The sequence below is a fragment of the Larus michahellis genome, chromosome 1 (assembly GCF_964199755.1).
Source record: "Larus michahellis chromosome 1, bLarMic1.1, whole genome shotgun sequence".
Lineage (NCBI taxonomy): Eukaryota > Metazoa > Chordata > Aves > Charadriiformes > Laridae > Larus > Larus michahellis.
Genome location: NC_133896.1, coordinates 106,616,134 through 106,640,626, shown reverse-complemented (window position 1 = coordinate 106,640,626; position 24,493 = coordinate 106,616,134). Strand labels below are relative to the sequence as shown.

Below are 24,493 nucleotides of genomic sequence, written 5' to 3'. Positions count from 1 at the left end.
TGAAAATTACAGCAATGCACAATCAGCCATCCCAATTAAGATTACTGGTATCAAATCCAGTGAGTTGTTCTCAAGATTGCATACTTTATTTTAAAGTGAAACATAGTTGTTGTTTCTTCCAAAAAAAACCCACCCCAGCCTAATCCACAAACCAAAACAAAAATATCCTCAAACAACAGAAACAAAACCCCCTTTTATACCAAAAAAACTCTGCCAACTCTAATTCTTCAACTTCGACGTTTATTTTCCTTGTCAATTCTCACTCACACAGTCTAGGTTATTCTTACTCATTACAACCTATTTGGTTTCACCACCCTTCCAGTTTTTTGGTGCTGCATATTCTGAATGTAGAGACTTTTAACAAACTTACCTTGCATTTAGAACTATTTCTATGAGGTCCTCTCTGTTCTGGGACTGGAATGTCTGGTTTAAATCATTGTCACTGCAGCTGCAGTATCTGAGAGCCTCATGATCTTTCCACACAATATCCTGTCAGGCAGGAAGAATTTTTACAGATAATAAACTGAGGCACTAAGGGCAAGTCTATAAAGATATTTAGATGTGGTACTTCTCTCTTGTGGAATTACCTTCTTAAAGGTGCCATCAGGGTCAAATGGGTGCCTGATTATCTTTTGTGGATTTTCTCATGACTTGCCCATGTGGTAGAAATGGAGAAGTCTGAAACCGGGTCTCCTGTGCCCAAAGTTTGTTAACATTATAAACAGTGAGCATTATAGTTGGGTTTTTTGTTGTTGTTTTTTCTTTCTTGATAGATCAGGATTTTCAGTTTCTAGGAACATTTATTTACCCTTCCATTGAAGTTTCTTGCTACAAGTAATGGTAGTAGCAAAGAAAGCCATGAAACCTGTATTCTGATCAGATTTCTTCCTTTTTCTGCTTAGCATGACGCAATAGTCTTTCCAGATAGGATGGGACTGCTGCCATCTTCTAAACCCCTTTAAATTGGATCCTTCCTTCTGTATGTGTCTTCCTGCCTATACTTCATTTTCAGATCAGGAATCTATTGTGTTGATTTTTACATGTGTGTAGTGTTCAAATTTGGGAAGATCCATTCTCAGGAGAAGGTTTTACATGTGGAGCACTTCTTAAAATGTAGCCCTAACCTGTTACCTAGAGATGTGAGGTGTCTATGCTCATCTGTTCTCCATGGTTTACATTTAGGGAATGTTCCCCCCAGTTTTCTTCTGAGTTACGTGTTTGTATGAGCTATATTGTAACTTTGTGTTGAAGTAACTGCCAGTATTCTTGGTGAAGTCTGGAGAGTTGTATAAATTACTTCTGCACTTTGGAGCTGCTGCATGAAATTCACTGTCTAGGATTAAGCACTGTGATCCCGAGTTCTGTTTCTGGGCATAATACCCACATTGGAAGAGAGTATTCCTGCAGTATGCAATATTACATTAAAGTCTTGTGGATATCTTCCATATCCATACTTAATTAACAGAACTAATTACTATTCCAGATAGATCTACATTGGCCGATGTGTATTAACACACAGTTTAAGAAAGTAGAAAGGAAATTAAGCTGTCATGTCTAAACACGCAGCTCTCCATGGGAGTTATAGTCATGGCCCAAACAGTTCTTTTCCCCAGAAGGCATAATCTTCTCAGCTGAGAGAAACACAGGTTTCCTAAACAGAGAATGACTGCCGACAATCCACTTAAAAGCATTAGTTAGTGAACAAAAACCCCTGTCTTCTGGCTTACCAGTACACACTGGACACTCGTGTGAACCTAGGCAACTGAAAAGTAGCGTTCACGGTTGTTCTTGCCATTACGAGAAACATATATGCTTTCTTCTTGTGTCCCTTTCTGAGAGGCCAGTCTGCTTTTCCTTAGCCAGAGTGCAGCTTTTACTGTCTGTGTTGTGGTTTAACCCTAGCCAGCAACTAGGACCACACAGCAGTTCACTCACTGCTCCCCGCGCCCACCCCCGCCACGCTCCCCCCCTGGTGGCCTACGGAAAAGAGGGAGAAAAAGGAAGAAAACCTCATGGGTTGTGATAAAGACAATTTAACACAACAGTAATGGAAAATAAAATAATAATAATAATAATAACAGTAATGGTAAAATAATGTACAAAATGAGTGATGCAATGCCATTGCTTACCACCCGATGATCAATTCCTCAGCCCATCCCGAGCAGCGGTCACAGGTTCCTGCCCTCTGGCCAACCCCCATTTATATACTGAGCATGACGTCTATGGTATGGATTGTGCTCCCTCTCAGCTTTTATGGGAAGCTGAAGAAGTCCTTGACTAATATAAACATCACTTAGCAACAACTAAAACACTATGTATTATCAACATTGTTCTCATACTAAATCCAAAACACAGCAGCACTAGGAAGAAAATTAACTCTCTACCAGCTGAAACCAGGACAGTCTTCCTTCAGAAAATTGTTGCCACTATTTGCTGTGTGGGTTTGTTCTGCTAACACAGGCTGGGAGTCTCGGGAGGAGAGAGAGACTTGCAGTTGTAATCTCTCCTTGCCTTGCCTCTGGTCAGGCAGCTGATTGTTTTTCTGGTTTTGTTCCTCCGGGTGGCATCTGTCTTCAGGAGAAATTTCCTTACAGCAAAGTGTAGACTGCTGAACTGTGGCTGTCTCAGTATTGCTGTTTCTGACTGCTATACTGAATTAATTATGTGAGCAGTTATGATGTAGGTGCTTGAAATGTTTGTGGCTGCTCAAAATGGAAAGGCTGCTCTCAAATTAATTTTTTTTCCTCTGCAGCCTTTTTTTATTTGTTTTTACTTTACTCTTTTTTACTTTTGCCTGAATAGTAAGATTTCATATTTCAAACGTCTAAAAATTGGCTTTGTGCCACTTGGGATGCGTTTCCTGCTTGTTAATGTAGTTTGTGATTGTCAATATTAGAAATGGTTTACGTACCTACACAACATTTCACTCCAGTCTCTCAAGGTTTACCCCACCTTGACTTTCTAGTTGTATATTTTTGTTTAATACTAATCAATTGTTTCTTTGTTGCTCAAAATGTTATATTTTAGCACTGTGTAATAGACTAATTATTACTTAAGTATTACTTAAGATTTGTCTTTTAAAGGACTGAAAAAGCAAGTGTTCTTTAAAAGATTGGGTTAAAATTACTTGATGTACAAAATTAAAAATATGTGAGCAATATGGCTGTACATGGCCAGATGTTGCAAGATCAGCATGAGCCTGACAGAGCCTAGAAGGGATTGTGCTCTCACTAGGTAAAGACTTGAACAAATACATGGGACTTGCAGTGTTCCCCTAAAGGACAAAAGAAATGAATTCTCTCAAATCAGAGTGTGATTTCTCTGGAAGAGTTTGCTCCGCTGAGAACACCTCAGCATCTCCTGAGACTTGAACCATAAAGGTTTTTGGTTCAAAGCAAGCTGGAGTTTGCATGGGGCAAGGGTAGAGAAATAATTAATCCAGTGAAGACTGCAGAACTCAGTTATCTTGTGTTTCATGGAGGAAAATGTGCATATGTGGTTGTATTCTGTGATAGCTGAGTTAACTTACTGTTTTCTGTTGAAATATTCTGATATTAATAATGGGAGAGCTTTAAATGTTTGCTTTTTTGTTTTGTTTCATTTTAAAAAAATTACGGTTTTCTGGGCTGGGGTAGTGATTAATGCCATTCATACCTGTAAAGCTGATGTTCTTCATAATATAAAAATCAACTCATGTAATGGCAATCAATCTTGCAAATACAAAACAAATCTGTATCATACAGTGTTTGTATTGCTTTGCCTACAGTATGGTACTGAGATGCCTCTGCTGCTCAAGAGCTTTACTAGTCAGTGCCAGACTAAAGTTAATAGGACTTGCAGGTAGTCAGAGCCTATTTAGGTATTAAACAAAAAGGTAGCATCACTCTTGTTCTCCCTTTTTGGTCATAGGGAAACCATGACTAAAGACACAAGTTAAAAGTATGCTGTAAACAAATTAGCAATGCTATTAAAATAACAGGAACATTTCTTACTGTTCACTGGTGCATAAAATATACAGTGTAATGTATTGTAGTCTGCCTTCACACGTAACAACTGTATTTTTTCACTGAAAATGAACACAACTGAACTGTTGTGCAGCAGACGCTTCAAGCATTACTGGGACAGCTTTGCCTGCTCCTGCTAGATTATGTAAACTACTGAAATTTAGGTTTAGTGGAAATGCATGTGCTGCAGTTTCTAATATTTCTTCAGATGTGTTTTGAGCTTGTCTGATATGTGTAGAAGTTCCAAGTGTCAGTGCTGCATTAAAATAAAAAGGAATTATTTTGCATTTCAACATGTGCTATTTACAAAGGTGTGTTGCTCCGAATAAAGGAAACTCTCTTATTCCATTTGAGAGAACTTCTTGACGAGGAACCTATAAAAATGGTGCTTGTGTAAATTTCCTCCACTTCATGGGCAAGGTGGGGAAGTAGGGAGAAATGGAAGTTGCGACTTGAAAATGGGTATTTCCATATAGCTAATAAAACTACTCTTCAGATCATGCGGGCTGCAGAGTCAGCTGTTGTGTCCAGTGGATTTTGATTAAATTGGAGTGCAACATTTTCTTTTCCCCTTTGTGTGAATCTGGTTCTTTGAGGCATGCCCTCCTAGAGCACGTACTGTTCCAGCCTTTATTTCAAGCATTTCCGTGCTTTTTACTTGCTTTGAGCACTAGGAATTTTTGCCTTATACCTTGACCTTGGTGTACCGTGCATTAGTGAAGCTAATAAGATAGACTTAAGAGAGTGACCTGTCCCTCAAGTTGAGGGTGAGAGGCTATGAAATAAACACACAGCGTATTATAGAATGAGAGAGAACAGAAAGAAATATTTAAGAGGGGGGTAAATATGCCTTTACATAGTTTCTAGGTGGCAGGGAAAAAGATGATGTACTGACAAAAGGTCCTATTTTCTCTCTTTGGGGATATCTTTTTGTTGTTTGTTAACCTGTTTACAGGCTCTAATTTAGATTTTATACTAAAAGCCTATGAGCTTTATTAAACCTCATAGGTTGGCAGGATTATTTGGCTAAGGGGATGTTTAAGCCTGGTTTCTGATGAAAGTTGAGATTATTTTATTATGATAACCGTTAATCCTATCCCTTGTAACTTTTTCCATCTGCTGTCCCATTGGTCATGTTTGTCAGGGGCATGGAAGTCTCAAGGGGATTAGGTTCTACATATTCCCTAGTAAATGGTCAAGTAGAAGAAACTCTGCTACTGTTCTCATAAAAGGAAGGAGTTCAGTAAGAATATAAGACTCGTCACTTATTGGAAAATTAATGCAGAGACAAAACCTTTATAAACACACTAATTGCAGGAGAAGTTCAATAAATCAGAGAATCTCATCCTTGATCTATAGTGTGTGTACATATAATATGCCCTTAGGGTAGACGAGTGTTTTGTATGGTGAATGGTGCAGTTACTTTTAACCTCAATCAATTTTTAATCCTGTTCCTGGGAGACTGTACAAATGCTCATACTGGTAGAACTGAGGGAGTAGAGCAGGGGTGGAAACAAATGCAGGGCATGGAATTTGATTCAGAAGAGATGGTTGCCAAAAGAAAGGCTTGCCAAAAAATGGCTTCTCTGCTGCATGGATTCTTGTTCTGAGGTGATGCAGATTTTAAGCTTTCCTGGAAATTAGGACATGCAGAACAGGGTTTTGTAGGTGGAGTCTCTGGTGTATCAAAAGGAGCAAACTCTTGCTTTAATCATAATCTGGTTAAAAAACCCCAAAATACAACAACTGCAAGATACAAATATTTCAGAAAAGAACCTTTGCTAGTTTCATTGCCCATTGAATTACATTGCCACTGCCTGTGTTTTAATAACACACCTATCTTGCACTCTTTCAAGCGGAAAAAATTTTGGATAACCTACACACACACCCACCCACACACCCCTAAAAAACAACCTACAATCTCTGCCCTTCAGAGCATACCCTGAAGTGCCAAATACATACCTCTAGGGATGGTGACTCAGCCACCTCCCCGGGCAGGCTGTTCCAGTGCTCGACCACTCTTTCAGTAAAGTAATTCTTCCTAATATCTAATCTAAACCTTCCCTGCCGCAACTTCAGACCGTTTCCTCTGGTCCTGTCATTATTCACCTGGGAGGAGAGGCCAACACCCACCTCTCTACAACCTCCTTTCAGGTAGTTGTAGAGGGCAATGAGGTCTCCCCTCAGCCTCCTCTTCTCCAAGCTAAACCTGTCTAGTGTAGTGGAGAAGGTAGTAGTCGGCTGCCAATAGCTGTGATGGTAACTCAAGTGACTCCTGTGTTTGTATATCTGATTACAACATTATTTTTTAGGCACTTTAACAGTATAACGATGCACTGCTGTTTGACGTTATAATTCCAAGCATAGCTAAGCTGACATAACAGCTCTCTGAAGCTGAAATGGGACTACCCTTACTCCTTATCTTCAGCCCCATCATCTTGCCTTTACTCCTCTTCCCTTGGAAAGTCTTCTACCATTCTGGCAAGTTATATGCTGTTCTGGAAAAGGGCTCACTAGTGACAAAGGCAGCACAATACAGTCAGTAAAGGTGGGAAATCCAAGTGGGGAGTGTGGCCTCCTTTTAACAGTGGTAAGCCATCACGTTGCTGTACCCCGTCTTTCCCCCTCATGCTGAAGTTATAACACCAACCTTTTTAAGCTTCATGCCACCAGAAGGACAGACCATTTCTCCTCTCTCTCCCACTCCTTCATGATTCAGCCTCTGTCCTTGTGTCTATTTTCAGTCTTTGACTTCCACACATAGATGATTTAACTTGAAAGAAAAATAGTTTTCTATTAGCTTTTTATCAAGTTAATTTTCTTCTGGATTGCCAAGTCAGCTTGTTTCTCCCTCTGGTTAGGTGACCACCAGGGCCAATGTGAGGGAAGAGGTAGAGCCATCTTGTATCTGGGGGAAGGAAATAAAATAAGACCTTTCTATTTCAGCAGCAGACAGTGATTAGATGGGTTTGGTTATAAAATCGAGATGTATTGTGAGGCTGTGGTTTAAACAATTTAAACCAAAGTAGATTGATTCTATTCAGTCCCACCTTCAGTGGTATTTGCTCCGTTGCACTTGTCTAACTCCATAGTCATCGCAGTTGGGGAGCTGAGCTGCAGAAATTGTTTTCCAGAAGGGTTAATTTTCTACCGCCCAATTCTCTGAACTCGCTAAACTCACCAGCTGTGGGGTCAGTTTTATGCTGGCATCACCGCATGGGAGGCATGGCCAGGGAAAAAGAGAGTCAGCCTACAACTTTGTCAACTTTGGTTGTTGTCACTGTCACATTAATAAAACATTTCAGCTACTTCTACATCCGTGTAAATAATGTAGATGAGATAATTGATGTACATAATGCTAACAAGGAGATGTTACGAGTTAGACAATGTTTCTTCAGTCCTGAGGAAGACTGAGTTACAGCGAGAATAATCATGAGTTTGTGAAAAATATGAATCAACAAAAGAGATAAAGGAGGCTCTAATGAGTTGAAGGTACTTGACTAGGGCTTCTGGGAGTCAATATGGGATGTTGTTCTTGGTATGTTCCTGGCAATCACGTTCCCATGGTGATAGGAAAGCACTCAGTTATCTGCCTCTTATGCTGGACTTGTATTGGACAGATGGAAATCAAAATACAGATCTTATACTTCTTGCATAATTACCATTTGCATCTCACTGCTGTAAGATGTAACTGAGGCCAAAAGATTAACAGGATCAGGAAAGAAAAGGGATTATTCATTTACAGTACATTATGTTAGGTTAAATGAAAGCTTTGTAAAGCCTTTGTAAAGAATTGAAAAACCATTATATAACAGGGAACAAATAAAGTGCTAACCAAAAGGGATTAGGAAGAAACTTCTCTGATAAGTAGGCTATTCCATGGGTGTCCGCTGTGAGGTTTCTTGTATCTAGTATTAATCATAGTCAGGCAAGTTTTAGGTTAGGTGATTCATCTCTTCACAACAATTCTTATGACCACTTAAAGAGATGCTGTATGTTGATTTGAATAGAAATGTGTAGATGGAAAGGCTCTTTAGGGAATCAAAGCTTAAATTCAGTTATGCACGAGATCTCTTTCCAGCAGAGAGCGCCTTTGGTGAAAGGATGGGTCTACTGCAATCAAAGTGGAACCAGAAACTGGACAAAGAAATAGCAAGGACGATTATTTACAGTAGGGGTGTATAATGAAAATTGTAAGTGAGGAGGAGCTTTTGGGACATGAAATCTGTGCTAGGGAGGTCAGTGGTATTAACATTGCCAATTAGAGAATTTTAAGAGCTAAAATAGTGGGTGCATGATTTAGAACTGAATATATCTCTGATTTCAAGTGTGATAATACAATAAAAATCTATTAGTAAAAATGGGTATTAAAAACAAATAAGGTGAGCTCAGCAGCAATAAAAGGGGCCCTTATTATGATATGTATGTTTCTGTAATAGGCAGACAAAAAATGAAGAAATTAATTATTAATTTGACTGTTAATTTAGTAGTCAAACTAATGATTCATTGCACAGGTAGGATAGATTAGCTGTAAGCTGAAGTAATGCTGTAAGATTCCCAACTTGGATAGTGCAGGAAAATTTGAAAGAGGAATGGCAAGGAACGCTGCTTGAAGGGGCTTCCTGATCTCGGAGTTTACCTGTTGACTATTGCAGCCAAGTAACCTCTGAGAACAGCTCTCAGAAAAATGCACATGTATTGACGGCTGATGTTTTTAAAATAATGTAAAAATGAGCAAATAAATAAACTCAATCATGATGACTTATTTAAATTATACTTCTGCTACCTGCTTTCCATCAAGAAAAGCTTCTTGACAGACAAGTAACTTCCCATACTCTGCTATTTAAAACGACGCTATAAATAAATAAATAAATAAAGTTTATTGAAAAATAAACAATAAATTCTTTACTTGGTTTCCCCCTCCCTGCCCAGATGTGGCAAAGAGGACACCAACTGGGGGTCTGGTCTTCAGTAGCTTTCTGCTGGCTTGGGAGACTAGGAGTCCCAGCTACAGCTTCATCAGTTTGCTCACTGTAATCTCCTTCTGAAATAGCAGTCTCTATTTTCTCTTCAAGATGGTAATGTCCTGGTTAGCAAATAAGGAGTACAGGCAGTAGTGTGGTTTGGGAAGCATTGTCTGATGTAGTCATGTGAAATTTACAATAGCTACCTTTCTCAAGCTATTGGAATACAAGTACACAAGGGATTGTTTGGAACAGTGCCCCGATCTATTTTTCCTGCTGGTACTTAGTAAGCTGATAAAACTCAAGCAATGTCAATAAATGCCTCCACTGCAAAACACATATAACGCTTAGTCTATGATTATGATTTTATGATAAAGGATGACTATTTATGCAGATAGGATTTCGAGGCAAAGTGAATCACCATAGTAGCTTGCTGTCGAAAGAAGCAGCACCTCTCCCCCTTCTCCCCAGCCACCCCCTGCCTCTCTCTTAGCAAGTTCTTGTGCTAGTTAAATACCTCTGTGGCCTAATAAAGCAGTGTCAAGAAGAATCCCACCAACCCCCAGAAAGAGGAAACGGTGAGATTTACCTCCCTGTGCTTTGATGGGAGCTAGCTGTCAGGTTGACTGACCGGCCCATGGAGCTGTTGTCCACAGGCACTTTTTGAAACATGCACAGGTGAAAGCCTACGTCCTGACATGGATCACTAGCAAGTTTTCACACTTCTTAACCTGTTTTAAGAGATCTTCTGCCCCCCCGCCCACCACAAGCTTACTGACTCGAGCTGGTATGACTGAAAACTACCTTGTTTGCTCATCAGGAGAGGGTCATCATACATGTTCTTAACTCTGTAACATCAGGGTCACAAGTGAGAATGTGATCTTTGAACTTGGTTGGATACTTACGTGCTTTTGAGTGGCCTTGAGTGTTTCCTAAAAATGGAGAGAAAGTGCCATTCTCAATGTAAATGGGAACAGGGAGGGAGAGGAATGCTTGAGATTTTATAAGTTGGATTTCTAAAATCTGCAGGATGAGGCAGCTTGTATTTAGTAATTTACAATGACTGGAAAGGAATCTCTCTAATTTGTTGATGTTATGTATTTGGTGATGTCTGTAAATTTTATGTGGCCGAGGGTCATGGTTTGGCCTCAGACGGCAACGAAGAACCACGTGCCGCTCTCTCGGGCCTTCCTGATACAAGAAGAATCGGAAGAAAAAGGCAAAAGTCTTGGGTTGAGACAAAGGCAGTTTAACGGAACAGCAAGGGGAATAAGAAAACAACAACAATAACACAGATAGAAGACTATACAAACACGATTGTGGAACCGCCGCTCACCAACTGCACCCAGGATGCCCCAGTCTCCTCCAAGCAGTGACTTCCTGCCCCCTCCCCCGGCAGCTCAGGGTGGGCATGGCTTACATGGCATGGAATACTTGTGTCTCTGCCGGAGCCTGGGGAGAATTAACCCTGTCCCCGCCAGAACCAGGACCGAGGAAGCTGCAGAGAGGGGGTGAAAAAATATGCAAGCCAATAATGTGAAAAAACGGGGCAGGTTTATTTCAAAAGCTAGAGGCTGGTTGCACTTACTTGAGTGACTAGATAATTTTATTTGCTGATAGATGATTTTTGGTCAGCAAAAATAATTTAATGTCAATTTATACGATTTTCTGGACTAGGAGAGAAAGTATTTTCCAATGAATTTGCTGTAAGCTTTTTCAGTTCTTGTTAAGATTAAAGCTTTGTTTTGTAATTGTATTGATAAAATGCACTCTTTTATAATGTATCTGATTTAGAATGGCTTACTTCATTGATTACCAAATTAAAGTGATACAAAATCAATAGTAACACATACTAAAAGGATTAAGGGCAGGATAACTGAAAAATCTCAGTATAGTTGTTAATGGAAAGTCAAAATCTACTAGCTGTGTCTTTTTCTTCAGCAAGAACTCTATCTGCCAGTGATCAAGAAGAAATACGGAAACTTCATTGGTAAAGTTTTCAGGGGATGCAAAGATTTGTGGAGTTGCAACTATCAGATCAGTTACTACAAAGGGACCTAAGATTTGCCAATTTTTCTGGGAAATGAACCATGTATTTTAGTTTAGCCAAATACAGTCGAAGAGGAGCCTGTGCTCTGAAACACATGGACTCTAAAAATGAATTGAATTGTGATGAATTACAATCTGGAAATGGCTTTTGGAGTTAGACTGTACCTATGATTACAGTTACAATACTTGAATTATAAATACAGTTGAGACTAACCTTAGGTGCTACTTATAAATTTGTAACCTCAGAAGAGTTGCTTACAAAGCCAAAGATGTTTCTAAGAAGAGTTGTGATGGATTCAGAGTGTGAAAAGCTTGTCAAACTGAGTTTAAAATTCAGAATCTTTGGTTAAACCAAGTTCGACTGAGTGAACAGTGACTTGCTCATGGCACATCAGGGGATTTCTGTTTAAAGACGTCTCTTTAACCAGCTGAAGGTGTATAACAAGATCCAGTTTCGAGTTACTGGAAACTGATCCTAGGTGATTTCAGTCTTAAACCATGCCTTATACTTACAAAAAAGGGACTTCAAGTTAACAGCTAAAGCTAAGAAAATAGTAGAGCTCCATCTCTTGGAGTGTGTTAATCAGAATGCAGTGTTTTTAATCTAATCCATCACCTGGAAGTTGATGCCTAAGTTACACAAGAGAGCTTAATGCTCTCCCGTTGTCGCAAAAACACTATGCTCATCTCCAAGTCTCTTGAGAAGTCAAAACCTTCAGTCCCCCCTGTTACCTCCTCCCTTCTCCTCCGCCCCCCAGTGAAGTTGTTTATAAGCAAGTACCACATGTAGGGTAGGTGCTGATCTGGACAAATTACATTCTAATTACATATGGGCAATTTCATTGTAAGTTTGTCCTCAGCATGCATCAACTGTCACGAATAGAAACCACAACAGAGATGAGAGCTGTGGGGGACAGAATCAATACATGCTTAAATCTTCTGTATTTTTGAGATGTACAAAACCTGCCTCCTTGTTGATATAAAAGATACATAGGAGTGAGAGTGTGTGTTTGTGCATGCACATGCATATTTGCATTTGGAGTGTCTCCTCCTTAATGCCTGACATTAAATATTACTTTGTTCTAGCAGTATTAGCTGGTACTACATTTGAATTTTTTTCAAAATGACGTGTTCACTTCCAATGTAATATCTCTTCATTTTCAGCTTCTCAAATTCCAGACACTGCCATCTGTATGTCCATTTCATTTCTTTCTGTAAATTGTGTAAGCCTATTGCTTGTAACACGGACCAGGAGCATTCGGGTTTTAATGCTTTGGCTTTTGTTAACATATGATGGACTGTTAATGTTAATATGGTGTTGTTCTTAAAGTGCATATTATGTCAAGCCTATAGGAGGATACCGTTTTTTTCCCCCCTTCATCTAATGAATTGTGATTTTTTTTCAATTGAGTGGGCTTACAGTCATCATTTTTAACACGAAATGGCATGTTTCACTTGCTCGGTGGTTGTACCCTGTTAAAGCTTTGTGTGTTTCCCTGGTCATTTTAATGCCACCAGCTCAGCTGTTTCTTTGAAGTGCTGCTGATTAGTCTGAAAAGAAATTTGGAAGGGAATGCAGAAAGGGTAGAGAAGAAAAGTAGAACTAAAACTACTTAAGCAAATGAGCAGCTTTCAAGTTAGTGATGGATTACGGATAGTTACCATAGGTGGGGTAATGGATAAAGCTCACAGATGTACAATGTCTTATATATGTTGAGGGATGAATAAAATTTATAGCTAACTTCCAATATGCACATTAAACCCCTATTTCCTTATATTTCCCCTTTCATACAGAAATGTATAGTCTTATATGAGACAGCTAGCATAATGGTGGCCTCCCGCATAGTTAGAAGCTGAATGTTCCTGGGTAAACTGAATGTTCCTTGCCTTGCCCTCCTTGAAACATGGGTATCGCTTACAAAGTTAAGCCAGATACAAAGACAGGCATTTTGTAAAGTCAGCACAAACGTAACTGAGTGGTACTGAGTCTATTTCCTATCAGCCCCCTGGTCTTTTGAAATAGATAAGCATCGTGTTGTTATTTTTGTTTAGCCAGATGAGAAGTTTGTGTTGTTTCTGTCTGACTTTTCCTTTCCCCTCTCCCTCATAAACAGCTGGCCAATTTTAACCAAATGGAACCAATGATGATATTTCAATGATACTAAGCTCCTGTAGTTTTCCTGGAAGTGGTGAACAAGTTAAAGATAGGATCCTGACTTTGTGTGCAGTATTATAGGCACTCTTAACACTCCAGATATGAGATCTTTTATGTTACGATTTTTAATGAAAATATTGACTATATTTTCATGCTCAACAAGTAGTCAAAAAGCAAATCAAATGTTAGGACATACCAGGAAAAGAACAGAGTGCAAAGCCATGTGAGAAAAAATAGCATTGTGCCACAATACATCAGTGCTTCTTTCTCCTGAGGACTGTACTGTGCAGCTCTTCTCTCCTTACACAAAAAAGATGTAGAAAAGCAGCATTAGGAATCATTGAACAGAAGCCATTCATACTTTTTATGAACAACTGTGTAGGCTAGAGATTATCATCCTTGAAAAGGTAGAGCTATGGGGGGATATGGCAGAAGTCAGTGAAGTGTCATGGTGGGGTGAATAGAGGCTCACAGTTCATGGTCTCTTTTTTGTGCAAGAACTAGGGGAAATTAAATAATGCTACAGAAGAAGATAGATTCAAAACAAACTAAAAAAGGAATGTTCTTCAATGTGTGCTTAAGCTGTGGGACTCCTTGCTGCAGGGCTCAAAGGGATGTTGACATGGGTGTGTGGGAGAGAAAAATCCATTGAGGGTTGCTTAGAGCTTTTAAATATCCCCTACCCAAAAAAGTCTTTGTGTTGTAATTTGTAGGAGAAAAACAATTTGTGGGGGAAGTGTCTTACATGTACCTTATGTGTTCCTGCACTCTTACCTAAGCATCAGCTTTTGGTTCCTGCATCCCTGCTGGCCATAGGATATTCGCTGAGATACACAGACCCTTTTCCCTAAGCCTGTAGCACTGTTCCTACTTGAAATCACAGTCTTAGAAGAGGAGTTTGTGGCCATGCTAAAGGAAGAGCGGAGAAAGCATAGTCCTTATTATCTGTATTGCTTATCTGGTCAGTTGACCAACAGGTACATGCCTATGTCCAGTCTGTACACCAGCGTAGTCCCAGCGCCTTCTCCCTGTTGTTTAGCCAGCAGCTATGGAAGGGGACACAGTGAGCAGGCTGGGGTGAATCGTAAAGGAGAAGAGTTGTGGGCTTGGATGTAGGCAAAAGCCATGAGCTACTTGTGCAGGATGCAGGAAGGAGTGGAATGAATAGGAGGTGGGATACCTGTCTGTAGGTAAGGAACAAAGGATAGGATATGTATGTGATGAACTATCTTTTGTTTGTCAGTTGCAGGGTAACTTAAGATTTTTAGAATGAGACTTAGAAAGCAGATATAGAAAGAGTACAATTAAAACTGGAAATACTACAAAGCACTTATCAGAGAGGTACTGTCTTGTGGAAGACTTATAAGTTGACCAGAAGGATTTGTATTTGGGTTTATGACTTGTCTCTTTCAGCCGTGCATTCTCGATTGCAATTTACAGAACGACAGGCATTTCCTAAACAGTGTAGCGTTTCTTAAACTTCAGTACCTTGCAGCAAAAGAGAGAAGCCATTTCCTTCGCAGACATCGCCTCCTGCAAATAACAGATACTCACTTTACGCGTTGAGCAGTTGCTGAACTAGGAGCATATCCAGAATTTTGTTCTCCTGTATTAATCAAGGAAAAATGGATGTGCTTTTTAGTAGATGTTTCCGTTACAAGATGCCATAATTGGTGTTTCACTCGCTGAGTGTTTAAACTCTGTAGCCAATATGAAGCAGATACAACCTCTTTCTCATGGCCAGCTGTGCAAGTTGCTATGGGAACTCGGTGGGGACTATCTGCAGATTACTGCTCTGGGGACCACACCTGGCTTATTTGCATTCAATTTAAGTTGGGGAAAATTCAAAAGAAGAAAAGAGGAGTGTAGACTAGCCGGTAGGCAGGCAAAAAAGGGCTTGTCATTTTGAGACTGTCACATTGGATGGAAAAGCTGCTCGTATTCATGGTTCTTGCGGACTCATGCAGGGTTCTGAATTTTGTGGCCTTTTTCATGCCTTTTGCCAGTGCTGTGAGGCTTGTTGAAAATGTGTTGTCACAAGGGATTTTTTTTTGGTATTATTGCCTCTTAGTTAAATCCCAGAGAATTTGTTCACTTGCTCTGCATTTTTAACGAGTAATCTCTCTGTGATGGTGAGGGATTGTGAAGGCAGCATGGAATACGGGTCATTCTTTTAAAGTGGCATGGTAGTTGAACTCAGTGAAATATTAAAATGTCAATGAGCATTGCTGGAGAGCTTAAGTTGATTTTTTTTTTTTTTTTCCTGAGTACCAAATCGCTGCTGTTTTTTCAGTGATGAGTCTAACTTCCTAAGAAGGCTGTGGAATAATTTTTATTCAAGTCAGCAGCAGTGGTCAGCTGGCAGTTCTCAGGCTGTTTGTGGCTGGATTTTTGTGGATGATGGTGTCCTGGCACCTAAGCGCTGTGCTCCTTTTTTGCTTGTTCATTCTCGCTACATCAACTTGCCTTTTGACCAAGACTGGACAAAAGTGATTAAAACAGCACTGTATGCTGATTTGCTCTTTGTGCTGTTTCCTCCACTGGGTTGACAAACTGCCTTGGTATCTTTCTGCAGGAATGTCTTACAGGAACATGTAAACTGTTTTCAGAACAGGAGGCTTAGAAGCTTTGAGAAATCTGAGATTACCCCTGTACTTTTTATATGTATTTATATATAGAGAGAGTATATATAATATACTATGTATACACATTATATAATACAGTATATATGTTTTTATATAAAGCACATGAAGTGTGTGTAAATATATATAAAGTATATATATTCATAGATAAAGTTTGTATATATATGTAACTATTATATATATAAAAAAATAATTCTGAGGGTTAATGAGTGATTCTCTTCCTGTAAACATTTTCTGTTCTGATCTATTGTAACGTCAACAGAGCCTTGGTCCCCCTTGAAGATTCAGGTTTTCAACCTGAAGTGATGCTATAGACCAACATACGGGCTTTTTACATACATGTGTCAGACATTTATAAGGTGTACTTTTTGTTTATTTGTTATAGTTTGGTCTACTATGATATTATAGGGTTATCAGCAGTTATTTTAAAATTATTCTATGAACAATTCCTTGAATTTGGGGTTCAGCACTCTAAGCCAGGTCTACTCTAAACCACTTACTGGTATAATTGTAACTGTTACTCTCCTGATGCTTCTGTCAGTTTCTCGTCAAAACTTCCCATTTTCTTTACTTTCAAAACCTTGTAGTTCTAATGCCTTCTTCAACACATCTGATGAAAATAAGTTATTATGTAGTTAAGTCTTACAGTGTAGGAATCCCATTTCCATTTTTTGAGCATGGGAATGGTGGGTGTGAGAAGACCAGAAATCGAAAAGAGTATTCTCAAGAGTGGAATTGGAAGAGTATGGGCATATGTAAGTGTACTAATTGATACAAGTTGTCAACATTAGGGCTGACAGTGTTCCGAAATAAATAGTTGTTGTGAGTTTTTAATTTCTCCTATTTGTCACCTAAGTTGCGTGGTAGAGTTCATAAGATGAATATGTAACATACAAGCGGGTTTAAGCAGTAGACAATAAAAGTTTTAAGGTAATACAGCTGCTGAAGCAGTTTGCCCAGTTGTTTGTTCCTGCCTCCTTGCTGCCTTTGTGCTTCAACAGGGTAAACATTTCTCCCCTTGGATTAAGAAACAGATTTGGGTTAGTATTTTCTCCTCGCGGTTGAAGTAGTTGTATCACAGATCAATTTTCTTGTGTAGTTCTGTCTGTGACAGCGCCAGAGGGGAGGCAGCACAGCAGTTGGGGATGAGTGGGGCTGCAGCTACTGGTACTGTACCATGCTGGCTTTTTGCTGACTCAGTGTTCGTGACTCAAGGCCATAGTACTGACAGGCATTTATTTAGGGTCCTAAATTAAGCATCCTATTTTTAATTTTTGGTTTCTCTGCGAAAACAGTGACATATGCATATACGAAACTTGTGTTTTATTGAGGGATTAGCAACTAAGAATTAAAAGTATTCTGGGTATCACTTTTTAAATTTTTTTGCTAGGCCTTTTGACCTAATTTTTTCAGTTGACTTCTTTTACCCTGTAATTTGCAACTAGATCATGAATTTCTTTTGAGAGGATTCTGTATCTGTCAGCCTAACACTGCCAATCAAAATAAGTTTCAGAAAGTGGGGCAGTGTGGAGAAGTTTACCTCTGCTCAGGTTTGCAGGAGAAATAAACAAGACATTCCTGTTTTCAGAGGTGTGTGTCCATGGGCTTCCAAATAAAATATGCATGTCTTCGCAGCAAATCCTATGCAAACACAGCCATGGGTGGCAGGCATTGCTGCTAGTAAACCTGTTCTTGTGGGTATTTCCTGGAAAAGCTAATCAGTGCCTCTTCTGCTTTAGCACAGCATAGCTGCTAAAACAGGAAAACTCTGCTTGTGAACATTTCCTGGAAAAGCTCATGTAGGTAATACTTTATATGTGCAGTTACGCTGTGATTTTCACTTTTTACTGTTCCTAAATTATCATAAATTAAAGACCCAGGTGCCCAAGAACTTTGTATTTTCATTTTTTTTCCTCACTGTTAGCAAATGCAGTCTTATGTTAGCTCTGACCATTCAAAATGATAGATACTTGGAGAGGTGTGCTGATGGACAGAATCGGTATCTGCAGTGTGAATAACGCCATTTCTTCCTTCAGATCTTGCATCTGGCAATTTTTTGTTCAATTTGTAACATACAAAGCAACTTGTCTGGAATTTGGCCTCTTCCTCTTTGAGATCAAATAATTTAAGCTTCAGAAAGAAGCATTCTCATGACATGTCTTGTGGTTTCTACAGGTGTTAATAGTGTCTGGATCAGTGTGCTGAGGGCATTAAAGCAATATCCTCCTTCAGATTTGAGATAGTTATTAAGGAAGAGAGAGCAAAAGCACTTTCTGCAAAGGATGGTGATAACAGCAGTTCAATTCATACCATGAACTTCAGAGGTTTTTGCATGTGCTTTTTTTCTATTGATTTGTTTGTCAAACACTCTAATGCTAACTAGAGCTGAATACTGTCTCTGCTGTTGGTCTTGATGTATCCAGTTGGCTCCAGCGGAAACCATAACAAACTTAAACCTGTGACTTTGGTTTATGTATTCTTAGAATGACCTGTAGTATATGTAATGACAAACGGCGTGGAAGATCTGGGATTTGAATTGAACAGAATCGTATGGTTTAGTCATGTACTGAATTAGTTTAGTCTTTGTAGAGCCCCTATTCATCAGGCTAGACTAGTAATTACTACTTTGGTCAAGTGGAGAACACAGAAACAGTGTGTTTGCATAAGGCATTATGTTTTGATTTACAGGTGAGTTTAAAAATAATGTTTTTAAGCTCTGAGGGCCTGTCTCGCTTATGTGGGTGGACATGGGGAGGGAAATATAACACTTTTGGGTTGCACATACGGTCATGTTTCCAAAATGTAATAGGTCATATAACTGCTACAACAAATACTGCCATTCAATATTTGAGATTGACATAAGTAGCCTTCATATGTTGTCAGATCAATTGTGTTATGATTTATATATTACAGAAATTTTACTCAAATACTTGGTATTTTTGATGTGTGTTGCAATAACAATTTGAAACTAGCAATATTTATGCCATCTTCATGGCTTGGAGTTTTGATAGGATGAACTGCCTTTACCTTTTCCATTCAAATGTGTGCACAATTTCAGAAGCCACTGCATGTGTGTTCCCATAAATGTTGTCCCAGCACACTTCAGGTCCAGGGGATGAGCATGGGCTGGCATTCCTAGTCAGGGGAAGTTTGGGGTCACCCCACTCAAGGTGGCTGGCACCTGGCAGTGCTCCAGGTTCTCCAACCGCCCCGAGCTGCAGCATCCCATAAAAGCTTTCAAGATTTTGAAGTGGTGGGGTTTTTTTTTTTGTGGCTTTTTGTTTGTTTGTTTGTTTCAGTAGCTGCTGTTACGTAGACCTGTGCTGTTAGATTGCTTCTTTTTTTTCTTATTCTGATAAGTTTTAAGATTTACCGATCATGTTCTTCAGCCCTCCCTTGTGTTTTGTTCATGTAACTTCACATCAGTCTTCATTTCAGTCTCTGTTTTGTGTCCTGCAGTACTTTTTTGAAAAGCAATGTGAGACATGCAAATCTTGTGAAAGTAACGAAATATAAGAGGTGTTTACTAATGAAACAGTATACATCTGCTTCAGGTGTTCAATACTTGTCAGTGTGAAGTATTTCAGATTTGACAAACCGATAACTTTAAAGCAAGATGAGACCCACATATATGTGGATAACAACTCAAACAGGTGTGTCCTTAAAATATTTACATTTTAAAATTCTGTGTGTGTGTGTGTGTTTTTAAAAAAATTCTGCTTAACTTTGGATACTACTTCTCATGGGCAAGTTTACTAGAGCAACGAATATGTAATGTTATAGAATCATACCTCAAGTGTGGTGAAATCGAAGCATTATTTGCTCATTTTCTGTGCTAACTTCTAGTTAAATTGAAAGGAGGCAAGTGCCCTCCTGCAAATACTAAAAACTTCTACTGTGCAACAGCTCTGTGTCAGGTGCAACATGCTAGTTAAAAACCACAGATTTGTTTTCAGAAGTCTGACACTTTGGGTTATTTTTTTGAATGAAGTTCCTGGAGTCAGTGCTTATAATGTAGTGTTTGGTGCATGTAAATAAATAAATAAATAAAGGTCTCAAGCCATTATAAAATAGTGATGTAAACCTTGAAAACATAAGATGAGTGAAACATGAGTGCTGAAATCGGGAGATATAAAGACCTAATGTTTGCTATTCTTCAAAATATTCCATGATTTCTGAGTAAATGTTATGATGGTTTAATGGATCAAAGTTGTGGTTTTGAACAGCAAGGGTTGACTGCACTGAATTTATATCCTTTGCTTTTGAACAGAAAACACTCAACAGAATGAAAGAAAAGCTTTGATGTAAACATAATATGGATCCTTTCTTATGTGCTATGGCTTGTAGGCAGTAAGGGGAGGGCAGAACTGTTCAGATGATGTGCCAGAATGATAGAATTAACAATGAGTTTCAAATAAGGCTCAGTTTGCTTGTGAAAGCTATAATGCTGTAATTTTTTAATAAGGGTATTTATTTTCCTTTCTGTCCTCCCCCACCTCTACCCCCCCCCCCCCGCCCCCCTGCTTTTTTTTTCCCCTCCTCATATGGTGGTACTGTACTGTGAGTTTGTCATGACCACAGTTTTCTTACTATAAAAAAATGACTTAACCCATGATTGTTGATACCTTCTCTGGACAAAAATAAGTGAGACTTAAAAAAACAAACCCACAAACAAACCCCTCTATATTAATGTGTCAGGTGCCTATGAGTATCTGCTGTCCTGCTCTGATAAGATGAATTAGCATTCCTGCTTAGCTGTCTGCATACTTAATTTTCTTCAAAAAAGGTAGAGGGAAAAAACTGGAAAGATGTTTTGTGCGGTGGAAAGTTTGAAAGGATAGTTATGATTTGAGTTTGTGAGAAAGAAGTAAAATTAGATGTAGACTGAAATTCCAATTCATAGCAATTGCGTAATGACCAGTAATTCTAAACCAGACCAATTTTATTTGACTTTTCCAAACAACTGCTCTTTGGCTTTCAGAGCAAACTTAGCAATTTTCAGATAAAATCAGTTTTGTAAGCCAAAGTCAAAGGTGGTGGCTAAAATTAGAGCTTAGTTTGCAGCCCTAACTATGAACAGGCTGCTGTCTGTCTGTCTGTAATTACTCTAAGAGGATTGTGCCAACTTTAATAACAGTTTATTTTGTTGAAGTGCGTGATTTTTATAATTTTTTTTATAGCACATTGGAGTTCTGTTTGATGAAATTTTTATTAGGTTTCAGTTACCTTGTGGAACGGAGACTTGGAAATGTCTTGAATGAAAATGTAGTAGCTCTGTGTAATGTCAGTTTAGGGCTAGCTGTATCTACTATGGTCTTGGCTGGCATGGTGTGTAGAAAGCAGCCTTACTCTGAGTGTTGCCAGTGTTCATTGATGTTGTGCTTAGTCACGCACTATATTCAAAGCTTTGATGACGAGTCTTCTTCAGTGGTTCTTTAAAGTGCAATATACTAGACACTGATACACTAATGAAGGCAATATGCTAATATGTTACAATTAATACCATATTTCTTTTCCTTGTGTCATTCTAAGTACACCATTCAAATGGGAAATAATGAGCTGTTGGCTTATTGGGTAATCTTGCTGTGTTGTATCAGAAAGCATGCCTGCGAAGTTTACAAAGGTCATGCTTGTCATAGAGCTGCCTAGTGGTAGAAATTTCCTAGCTGTCACTGAGACCATGTAGTAAATGACATTTTACTAATATATGGAAACATATCTATATAAAAATAAAGATTCTTCCCCCAGCCCAAAGGTGTTGAATAGAATAATGTTGCTAACTTTACCCTTTGGCCCTTGAATTCTACCTCATTTGTATTTAAAAAAAGAAAAGAGTCCAACCAACCATCTCAAGATAAAGGTTTAAACATAACATCCTCTTCCCTTAGTTTGTAACAACTTTCACTACCTACAACGCTTACTTACAATGGATGATACACTGGGGAATAATTTTGTGGAGTTTAAAGTCAATCAATTGGGGATAATAAATGGGAAAGAAACAGGAGGAGAAATAAAAGAGAAGATGCAAGAGGAAGTCTTACCAAGAGCTGCATAACCTGCAGGGGAAAATGAGGTTCCCTTTGCAAAAAGTAAGGTATTGAAGTATCAGTATAATCATCAGAACTGAATAAATAAAGTGACCTATTGGTGTGACAAACAGCAAAACAAAAGCATTCATTTGAAAGGGGAAATTATGGAAGATATGTAAAGAGTGGAGAGAAGAAGAGATGGGGTGGAAAGAGTCTCCTGAAGCCTTATCTGCAGACTCTGAAGTGTTTGACAGAAGAACATCTTCTTTTGTCATACCTGGCTCCGTGTTAGTACCTTGGTTCCTTTGGTTTTAAGGAAAAGTATGAATAGAATTATGTGGGGAAAAATCATCAATGTAAGAATTGTAGAATTGGATGAAGAGGAGAGAAACAATTTCTGAGATGTCCGTAGTTGTGCGGGATGTGGAGAATTTTTTGCACTGACGATTACAAGGTGCACCACTTTCTATTCTTAGAGGTGCCTTTGGAGGAAAAATGAAACTTTGTGTGCAAAGCCCAGAGTGATATTTTGCTAAAATGTGAGTACCAGAAGTATGACTTTGGTTCGGGGTGTTAAGTAACTTTTAACCTAAGAATCAAGAAAGAAAAGAATGGCCAATGATGTGACAGAACCTAAACAGAAAGTTAAACTAGCATATTCTGCCATTGTTTTTGAGGCAGGGTGGCATGCACTGTTCCTCCCCAAACCTTTTCCTACTTGTGTCTTCAGGCCTCCTTCAAAAGCCTACCAGATAAATAGTTACAGTAGCATGGCCTAAATGAAACAATAGTTTGTTGGTTTTGGTTTTTTATTTGTTTGTTCCCCTCCCCCCACCTCCAAAATTAAGAATTTACATAAAAGGGAAGATAATAAAATTGTCAAAGAATGAAGTAGTCACTGGAACAACGGGGTTTGTTTCTTTATTGTTTTTTTTCTTCCCCCCTCCCAATTGTTAGTTTGAAAAGTCAATGTATAAGGTTTTATTTCATTCACCAGGTTAGTGGAAGTTACAGTTCAAATGAACATTTATGTGAGCGTTGGTGTTTGTAAGGCAGGTTGGTTGGCACAGTTGGGAATGAAGAAGAAAACTTCTGCCTTGTCCTTGTTATTGTCCATACTATCAACATCGCATTGGCAGCTGAGTAGCACTGTGGTACCACCAGAACACTTGCTAACACTGCTTCAGGTACATCCTTCCCTGGCCTTTATTTGGTGTTTGCTAGTTCTATTGTTTGATACAAGTCATCCATCACTACACACGTGCCTGCTTTTAACGGTCACTTCCTGCGGTCGTGTGCTATTGATGCTGCACCTGTGTTCAACCAGCTCAACACAGATTCTAATTTGAAAAGGATCCCAGAGATAACACTGCTGTCCTCTTACTATGCTACTGGCTGACTCAGCTCAGCCCCTACTTAAACCGGCACTTGCTTTGTGAAGTGCTTGGCTTATTATACCATTTGTGTCCAGACTTTTCTGATGAAACAGACGAATTATCTCCCAGTGCACTCCAAAAGCATGTGTGGAAGAGTGAAGTTTACTGAAGGTCTGCGATCCATAGAGACGTGCCTCAGAGGTCTCAATGGGACATGTGAATGAGTAGAAAACCAAGTTGGAAACAAGGCTTTAGGAAAACCTGTTCAGTACACGCAGTTGTTTCCCTGCATTTGGGAACACCTTCCCTTCTTGCAATCTTTTTCAAGTGTAGATCACTCATGTTAAATATATAGCAGGCAACATCTTGTGTTAAGTAGAGATATGAACCTGAACAGAAAAAGAGGTCAAGCATGGAAATAAATTCCAGTCAGTACTGCATGATTGAGAAATCCCTTTTCTCTTCCTCCCTCTTGCTTGGAGAGGCAGTGCTTGAATTCACTTCAGAAATGAGAAGAAAAGTACAGCTAGCTTTTTTTAAAGAAAAAAAGAAAGAAAAAGACAACTCTTTAAATTCGCATTAACATCTGGAAGTGGGTGGCTCAACCCCGTTGCCACCTGCATCATCCCATTATCTTTTCCTGACCAGGATATTGAACATTAAGTGTTGTGATGTCCACATTACACTTGAATTTTTATCTAAATGTTCGTGCTGTTTAGGACATTAGTATTTGAGTGGTAAACAAACTGTTTTAAATGGTTTAATCTAGCTTCATAGTTCGTCAGTACACTTAGTTCTGTGGACTACTTCTGGAAAAGAAGATTGATTCCTCTACAGACCAAAGCCTTTTCCCAGGTGTCCAGTCTTCAGTGTACTTTGTGGTCATAGCGGCAAGTGTGTTCTGGTTGTCATTGGGTGGCTCAAAGGGTGCAACCTGCGAGTAAAGTGCCCCTTTCGAAAACCATAGCTCTGCAGTAAGCTTTGTTTAGCTATATTGTGTACGTTTGTGGAAGGGATTAGTAATAGATTTTTTGTTTTTTCTTGGAAGTCATTGGGAAGCAAAAGACTAAATCTGTTTTGATTTCACTTGGGATAGATTAGTGGGTGTCAAATGTTACACAATACTTGACATATCCACTGCTGTTAAGTTTGCCGTGGCAAAGGGATTACCCGATAATGAATCACCAAGCTCTTTAGCCTTTTAAAGGAAATGGTGCCTCTTCCTTGCACTGGTGGTAGTCTCTTTCTATCCCAGGACCTTCTTGTGACAGTTC

The 24,493-nt window shown here is 39.1% G+C and overlaps 1 protein-coding gene across 7 annotated transcripts in view; it reads left to right on the top strand.

Moving 5' to 3' along the window:
* Positions 1–24,493, top strand: part of POU2F1 (POU class 2 homeobox 1) — a 110,286-nt gene that overhangs the window by 37,261 nt on the left and 48,532 nt on the right. The gene's annotated exons all lie outside the window — the stretch shown is intronic.